We start from the raw sequence: 8,809 nt of genomic DNA, 5'->3' as shown, positions 1-8,809 counted from the left end.
TCGAGTACCTCTCCTGAAAGTCGAGTTTGTTGGGCTTGCCCTAAACAGCTTGGATATGGAGTACAAAAAGAAATTATTCGGGGTAAACTTTTGAGATATATACGAACTGGCTCAACATGTCGAGCAATATGATTATTTGCTCTGAGAAGAAAATATCTCGAAGTCCCCATCCTGAGGAACGATCTACAAGAACCCTACGGTTAGTTATGCATCGGCCGAATGCGAAGAATCCTAATATGCCAGTATTGACGCTGCCGAGATGATGACCGACAAGCCATACATACGCAAAGCATTAGCTCATGCTAACTCCAAAGATGCCAAAAATCGTTCGGCCTCTAAAAAAGCTATTATCAAAACATCGAAAGTTTATACTTTTGACATTACCAAGACCGACGCCATCTTCGACCAGTTGTTGCTCGTGAAAATTGTCAAGCTTTGGCCAGGGCATAACATTCCCAAGGCTGATGATTTAAAGGGCAAGACATATTGCAAATACCATAATTTGAACAAGCATACGACAAATAATTGCGTCGTATTTTGCAATGCCATTCAAAGTTGGATCGACAATGGTAAGCTCAAGTTTCCCAAGAAACAAATGGGCGTTGACACCGATCTTTTCCTTACGGTGATAATAAGCATGGTAGATGCTCATCTACCTAGGGATAAAGGCAAAAGGAAAGGCTGAGTTCCTTCCAATGCAATTCGTCCCAAAGCAGAACTTTCGGCCATAATTAACTATTGATTTATTTTCAAACGAGCCACCCAAAGATTTGAGGGAACTAGCTATTGTCGAGTCAATGTTGGAGTCCAACACAGAGGAAATTGACGGGCCGATGGTTTTATGTAGTTGATGCAAAGCGAGCATAGTCTTAGCTGAGCCAAAGGAAAAGCCACGTCAGTTTGAAATATCGCAACAAGTGCCCACAGCCGCGATAACATCCCAAAAAGTGCTCGGTACAGGCCAATGCCATAAAGTTTTTGATAGGCTTGGCCCTCAAGTACAAGATAACATGCCATATTCGGCCAGACGACGTCTTGATTTCAACGCGCCTTTTACAACGAGGATTATTATGCACGCAACTATGGCAATCCAAGTTCACTCGCGAACCAGCACACATTCAGACTTCCTAAGCCACGTGATTAGTGTTGGTATACCTAAAACTCTCATACCGGTATATATATTGCGTTGTCTAAATTACAGAAATGTCGGCACTAAAGAATGGATTGTATGGCCCGCCGACGAGCAGCTCAGGATACCTCGGCTACCAAATGGCAGTCGAAGGAAAAGGTCGGTAATGAAGATGACCGATAACCTCCGACGATCATGACCGAGCTGCTTCAAGGGAAGAAGGTGATCAATCGTGACTTTGAAACAACGATTGAAGAATCCAAAAAATGAATCAAACTCATTCTTCGACCCAGGGAAATAAAAGCTCACCTCCAGCACTTCCAGAATGAAGCTGAGAGCAAACTTCCCCTGCCACCTACACAAGAATCGTTGATCAGAGTCAGAGGGAATCTCCACCTACCGTTTCTTGATGAAGCTTTAGAATACATGTGGGAGTTTCACAAGAATCATTCGACAAATGACTTATACGGCTTGTTGAAGGCATACCAAGATACTCTTGATCTCGTTCTAACTTGCCTCGATCCTGAACATATCATCCAAAAGACCTCGGATCCTGGGATGAAAACCAGGTTCCAGCATATACGTGACTCGAGTTCTTGGCTTTGAGGTAGATCCATTTACTAATATTGACGCTTCCGAACTTCCCTTCTCTCTCGAAGTCCTCCAATATTTGCAATACCATTTTGAAGTCTTTTCAGTCATCTCTCTCTTCAGCCTTACATTCGAAGAAAATGAACTCATTGCATGATTAGATGCTTACCTTGACGCGAGAGATGCCCACATACATATCAGGAGCAAACTCGCATGACGTCACAAGGCCAAAACCCAGTTCCAATGCCGAGTGAACCCGAGGTCGACGTGCATAACAAGAAGACTCTAATGGACATACAGCAGAAACATACCCTGGCACCAGCCAAAGAATATCAAATGGATACTGCCTATGCGTAGGATACCTCGTTCGAAAGTCCAGAGGAAGAAGATTGCAACCCAATGGGTCTTTTGGTCCTAGACAACATGGAAATCAACATGGTCCATGTTTTACCTATTGAGTTCCAGCTAACTGCATCCTAACCAAATTTCTTGAACGACAATGTGGTTGCTGAGGAAGCCACGCAAGTCGATTTTGTGGCCGCCGAAGAGATTGAGTTGGCAACAAAAAAAGATAAACTTAAAGCAGCTATTGTCGAATTGTTTCATCGCTCTTCATAAGTTAAACTCCTTCATTTGAAGCTGTTATATGTTACGGGTCATATTGAAGGATATCCGGTCTCCAAAATTTTTGTCGACTATGGAGCAATGGTTAACATCATGCCCATTGCTTTCATGAAGGCATTACGTCGTTCCAATGACGAACTTATTCCATCAGGGGTCACCATAAGCAGCTTTGTTGGCGATAAATCCCAGACCAAGGGAGTGCTTCCGTTGAAAGTAAATATCACAGGTCGTAATCACATGATCGTATTTTTCATAGTTGATTCGAAGACCGAGTATAATGCATTCCTCGGTTGTGACTGGATCCATCAAACGAGCTGCATCCCTTCATCATTATATTAGGTCTTCATCTTCTGGGATGGCAAATCAATCGTGATTCATTCGGCCGACAATCAGCTATTCGAAGCTAATATGATTCAGGCTCGCTATTATGACGATCACGTCGGCTACATCACTCTGCAAAGGTTTTAACGAGGAAGAACGACTGACTTGGATCTCAGTTTAGAAAGCCATCGAGGTAAGCACCGAGACTGTTCACTAGGATTCGGCAAAACTCGAGTTGGCCGACCTCATTGTGATCCTGATGTTTGATACCAAACAAAAGAGACATCGGGCTGCGGTTTCATCCATCATGGAACGACTGCTGGCCCATTGGTATGTTATTTCCAAGCAACCGAATTCGGGCGTGAACTTAGTAGAGTTTCTTACTGAAGGAGACAACAGTCCAGTTTTATCACTTGACAAGGTTCAAGCTGCCCCGCCGAGCTCGAAAACATTTGGCCCCAAGTTAAAGCCCTTTTAGAAAAAATAAATGTTGGAATGGCCAAAGACCTGTGGCCTTTATTTATTAGTGCTTTGTTACCCTAACCTATGAAAATCGAGCTTTGTAATTCACACAAGGAATTTAAGGATTGTTTTGCTTAGAGTTACCATGAGATGCCTAGTTTAGACCGAACGCTCGTCGAGCACGAATTACGCATCAAACCTAGTTGTAAACCATTCCGCCAACCCCTCCCGAACGATTCTCGACCGAAGTATAACTCGGCATAAAAGATGAACTCGTTCAACTTTTCAAAGTCGGGTTTATTCAGACAACTTGATACGTCGAATGGTTAACTAACATCTTCCCAATTTTAAAGAAAAGTGGGTACCTGAGTACCCCAAGGGATTCAAAATTCCAGACTTTAACCTTTTCACTAGAGAGTCATCTTTATCGTTGTTAGAACTCGTAGCTCAATTCACTGCCCAATGTGGGGATGTCAACAGTGATTTGCATAAGCTTCAACCGTTCAACTTCTCGTTAACTGGCTCAACATTCGCGTGGTATATAAACCATCCACCCAACTCCATCCAAAGCTGGGAAAAACTAGTCGAGAAATTTCATAAGCAATTCTATCGACCAGGAATGGACATGTCAGTATCTTCTCTGGCCAGGATGGCTCAAGCTTCTGACGAGTCGCCAATGGAATACCTTATGAGGTTTAAGTCGGCCAGAAAATGATGCCGAGTACCTCTCCTAAAAGTCGAGTTTGTTGGGCTTTCCCTAAACGACTTAGATATGGAGTACAAAAAGAAATTATTGGGGGTAAACTTCCGAGATATATATGAACAGGCTCAATATGTCGAGCAATATGATTATTTGCTCTGAGAAGAAAATATCTCAAAGTCTTCATCTTGAGGAACGATCTACAAGAACCCTACGATTAGTTATGCATCGGCCGAAGGCGAAGAATCCTAATATGCCAATATTGACGTTGCTGAGATAGTGACTGACAAACCATACATATGCAAAACATTAGCTCATGCTAACTCCAAATACGCCAAAACTCATTCGGCCTCTAAAGAAGCTACCATCAAAACATCAAAAGTTTATACTTTTGACATCACCAAGGCCGACGCCATCTTCGACTAGTTGTTGCTCGTGAAAATTGTCAAGCTTCGACCAGGGCATAACATTTCCAAGGCCGATGATTTAAAAGGCAAGACATATTGCAAATATCATAATTTGAACAAGCATACGACAAATAATTGTGTCGTATTTTGCAATGCCAGTCAAAGTTGGATTGACAATGGTAAGCTTAAGTTTCCCAAGAAACAAATGGGCGTTGACACCAATCTTTTCCTTATGGTGACAATAAGCATGGTAGATGCTCATCTACCTAGGGATAAAGGAAAAGGAAAGGCTGAGCAAAGTAGAACTCTCGACCATAATTAAAGATTGATTTATTTTCAAACGAGCCACCTAAAATTTGAGGGGACCAACTATTATCGAGTCAATGTTGAACTCCAGCATAGAGGAAATTTATGGGCCGATGGTTTTATGTAGTAGATGCAAAGCAAACATGGTCTTAGCTGAGCCAAAGGAAAAGCCACATTGGTTTGAAATATCCCAAGAAGTGCCCACAATCGCAATAACATCCCAAAAGGTGCTCGGTATAGGCTAACGCCATAAAGTTTTTGATAGGCTTGGCCCTCAAGTACAAGATAACATGCCATCTTCGACCAGACGACGCCTTGATTTTAACGCGCATGTGGAGCCAAAAATAATCACAAAGCAACATGTGGATTTTTGGATAAAAGATGACAAAAATACCCTTGAGGCATACCGAGATTTCTACGCTCGAGCAGCGGGCAATCATCCTCAACCCAATCAAAAGTGCCCAAGTTAGGTAACGATTCAAAATCTATTTCATCCATCCTCATCCAATATTCTCCACAAGGTAACTCCCAAAATCTTCCCTTTTTATTATATTGATTAACTAATCAATTAGGTAATTGTTCTATTAATTAGCTAATTGATTAGGTAATTATTCCATAACTCCCAAATTAACACAAATCAAGAACCTAGCCCACAAACAAGGCTAGGTGGCCGGTCCTCTCCCACCTTAGGAGGCTGGCCACTCTCCTATTTAAACCCTATTCTTTTCCTTAAAGTGGACTTCCAATTGTCTTGCTAAAATTCTCTAAAATTCTCAAACACTCTCTCTAAATTCTAACTTTGGCATCTGAGGTTCTTCGGCCAAAGCCCCCCCATTCATCGTGGGCGCGTAAGGCTTTTGGCCTTGACCAAAAGTGTTAATTGTTTTGTAGGTGCAATTTTGTCCAAGATCAAGGAGGAAGAAATTTGCATCCAAATCGCCGTTTTACAACGAGGATTATTATGCACGCAACTCTGGCAATCCAAGTTCACTCGCGAACTAGCGCATATTCAAACTTCCTAAGCCACGTGATCAACGTTGGTATACCTACAACTCCCTTACCGGTATATATAATGCATTGTCTATATTACAGAAACGTCGGCGCCAAAGAATGGACTGTATGGCCCGCCGATAAGCAACTCAGGATACCTCGGCTACCAAATGGTAGCCGAAGGAAATGACCGGTAATGAAGATGACCGACAACCTCCGACGATCATGACCGAGCTGCTCCAAGGGAAGAAGGTGATTGATCGTGACTTTGAAGCCACGATTGAAGAATCCAAAAAATGAATCAAACTCCTTTTTCGACCCAGGGAAATAAAAGCTTACCTCGAGCACTTCCGGAATGAATCCGAGAGTAAACTTCCCCCACCACCTACACAAGAACCGTTGATCAGAGTCAAACGGAATCTCCACCTACCATTTCTCGGTGAAGCTTTAGAATACATGTGGGAGTTTCACAAGAAGCATCTGACAAATGACTTATACGGCTTGTCGAAGGCATGCCAAGATACTCTTGATCTCGTTCTAAATTACCTCGATGTTGAACAGATCATCTAAAAGACATCGGATCCTGGGATGAAAACCAGGTTCCAGCATATACGTAAGGCTCGAGTTCTCGGCTTTGAGGTAGATCCATATACTGATATTGACGCTTTCAAACTTCCCTTTTCTCTCGAGGACCTCCAATATTTACGATACCATTTTGAAGTCTAGCCTTACGGTTGAAGAAAAGGAACTCATAGCACGATTAGATGCTTACCTTGACACGAGAGATGCCCATATGCATATCAGAAGCAAACTCGCATGACGTCACAAGGCCAAAACCCAGTTCCAACGCTGAGCAAACCCAAGGTCGACGTGCTGCACGAGAAGGCTCCAGTGGACATACCGCAAAAACTGTTGGAAATGTGCCCTAAAACCAATCATATGATGATACTTTATGGACATTTCACATGTTAAACTAATCTAGTTTAATATTAAGGGCAAACATTATTGTTTGAGCCGTCTCATATAAATGTTATATGCTTAAACGATAAGTCCAAGGAATATGTGATTGGAAGAATGCGATCTAAAGAAGTTAGATTCATGAGACCATTCTTTCATTGACACATCCTAAACGTTCCTGATCATAGGATTGTCAATTGGGCATTGACAGTCCGTTAAGATCAGTATGTGCTATGTCTTCTCTCAGGGAGAGTGACTAGTCTCGAGTCATTGGTGTGTGTGACATCAAGACAAGTACGTAGGTGCTCAATAGAGAATGAGTTCACTGAACACGATCAACGAAGAGTTCTCATATTCATGTCATATGAGAACTCATGGTTGGGATAATGCAAATTAGTCTTTTGACCTGAGGCATCACAGTTGTCTTGTGGTTAGGTCCTTAATCTTTGATTATGTCAAAGTCACTCCATCAGGAGGGTGTCCACGGCATCGTTGGGGTTAAGCCACTTAGCCATGGAGGCAAGTGAATGCGCAACAAGGGATCTCTAACCTTCAAACTGTTTGAGGGAGAATACTCTATGATATGATTAAGAATCTTTGGCCAAAGTATGAATGAGATTTAGGAATGTGTTCCAAATCACATTCAAGGTAATCATATAAGCACAAGACTCACATTGGATAGTAGACATGAATAAACTATCAAACCAAACAATGTGGTCAAGAGTATTGTATTAGAGAAAGACCGTATTGCATTTGTAATCCTAAAACTGAATAGGTTCTCCACCTCTTCTGATTAGCTTGGGTAACCATGACATGTTGCTAGGCGTCAACCATGGTTTGTGGAAGCCCTAAAAGTGTATTATCACTAACGGGAGAATTGAAAGTAAGTTTCAATTCACAATCGATTAGAAAGAGTTTTAATCGCCCACTGCCTCGCTAAAAGGAACCTAATGGATCGTTCACCGAGTAAGGTAGAGTTTGAAGAAACAACGGAGATGAGTAAGAATAATTAAATGGTTTAATTATTTATCTAAGGCTAGGATTAATTAATATGTTAATTAATCAAACGAATAAGTTCGTTAAAGACCTCGGGTTAGTTTTGGGCCGCAAGGCCCAATGGGATTTGAATGTCAAGCCCATTAACTCAAGTTGTATGACAACTTGAATAAACAAAGGGCTTGAAAGCCCAATAAACCCTATAGGCCGGCCATGTTAGAAGAATAGGGCTTTTGGTCCATTAGGTCACTTATTTGAAGGGACTATATAAAGGACTTTATAGCCTAAAATTCATTAAGGGTTGTTTTTGGGGAAAGGATGAGAACACAAGCTCTTCTTTCTCTCTAAAATTTCTGCCACCTTGGAGGGATCATCTAGCAATCAAACTCCTCCAAGGTCACTCATTTCTTCTTCATTATGCCTTGGTGATGAATCATTAGAGGTTCTCAATTTTGGGAACTTGGAGAAACCTTTTCATCCATCCAAATCCATGGATCTAAGATGCAAGGAATGAAGGCCCTCTCTTTGGGTGATTAGCCTTTGCTTACGCAAAGAGGAATCTACAAAGGTATTGATTTCTCAACTCACTTTGTTTTGAGTTGAGTCTTGGTTCACCTATCTACTAGGCTTTGAAGTTCATGGGTTAAGTTTTGTTTTTGAGTGCATATAAACATGATTCCGCCTTTTAATTGTTAATTGCATGTTGTTGATGTTGCTCAAATGAACTTGTTTTTCACAAATCTTCCTTCAAAAACATACCCCGGCGCCAGCCAAAGAAGATCAAGAAGATAATGCCCATGCGTAGGATACCTCGTTCGAAAGTCCAGAGAAAGAAGATCGCGACCCAATGAGTCTTTTGGTCCTAAACAACATGGAAAGCAACATGGTCCATGTCTTACTGGTCGAGTTCCAGCCAACCGCATCCTAACCAAATTCTTGAATGGCAACGTGGTTGCCGAGGAAGCCATGCAAGTCGATTTTGTGGCCGCCGAAGAGATTGAGCTGACAACAAAAGAAGATAAACTCAAAGCAGCTATTACCGAATTATTTCCTAGCTCTTCATAAGTTAATCTCCATCATTTGAAGCTGTTATATGTTACGGCTCATATTGAAGGATATCTGGTCTCCAAAATTTTTGTCGACTATGGAACAACGGTTAACATCATGCCCATTGCTTTCATAAAGGCATTACGTTGTTCCAACGATGAACTTATCCCATCAGGGGTCACCATGAGCAGCTTTGTCGGTGATAAATCCCAAACCAAGGGAGTGTTTGATGCGAGATTTATACGCACACAAATTAAACCCTCTTTTTGACAATTGTAG

This window comes from Pyrus communis, chromosome 1 (assembly GCF_963583255.1).
Source record: "Pyrus communis chromosome 1, drPyrComm1.1, whole genome shotgun sequence".
Classification (NCBI taxonomy): domain Eukaryota; kingdom Viridiplantae; phylum Streptophyta; class Magnoliopsida; order Rosales; family Rosaceae; genus Pyrus; species Pyrus communis.
Note: the sequence above shows the minus strand (reverse complement) of the source record.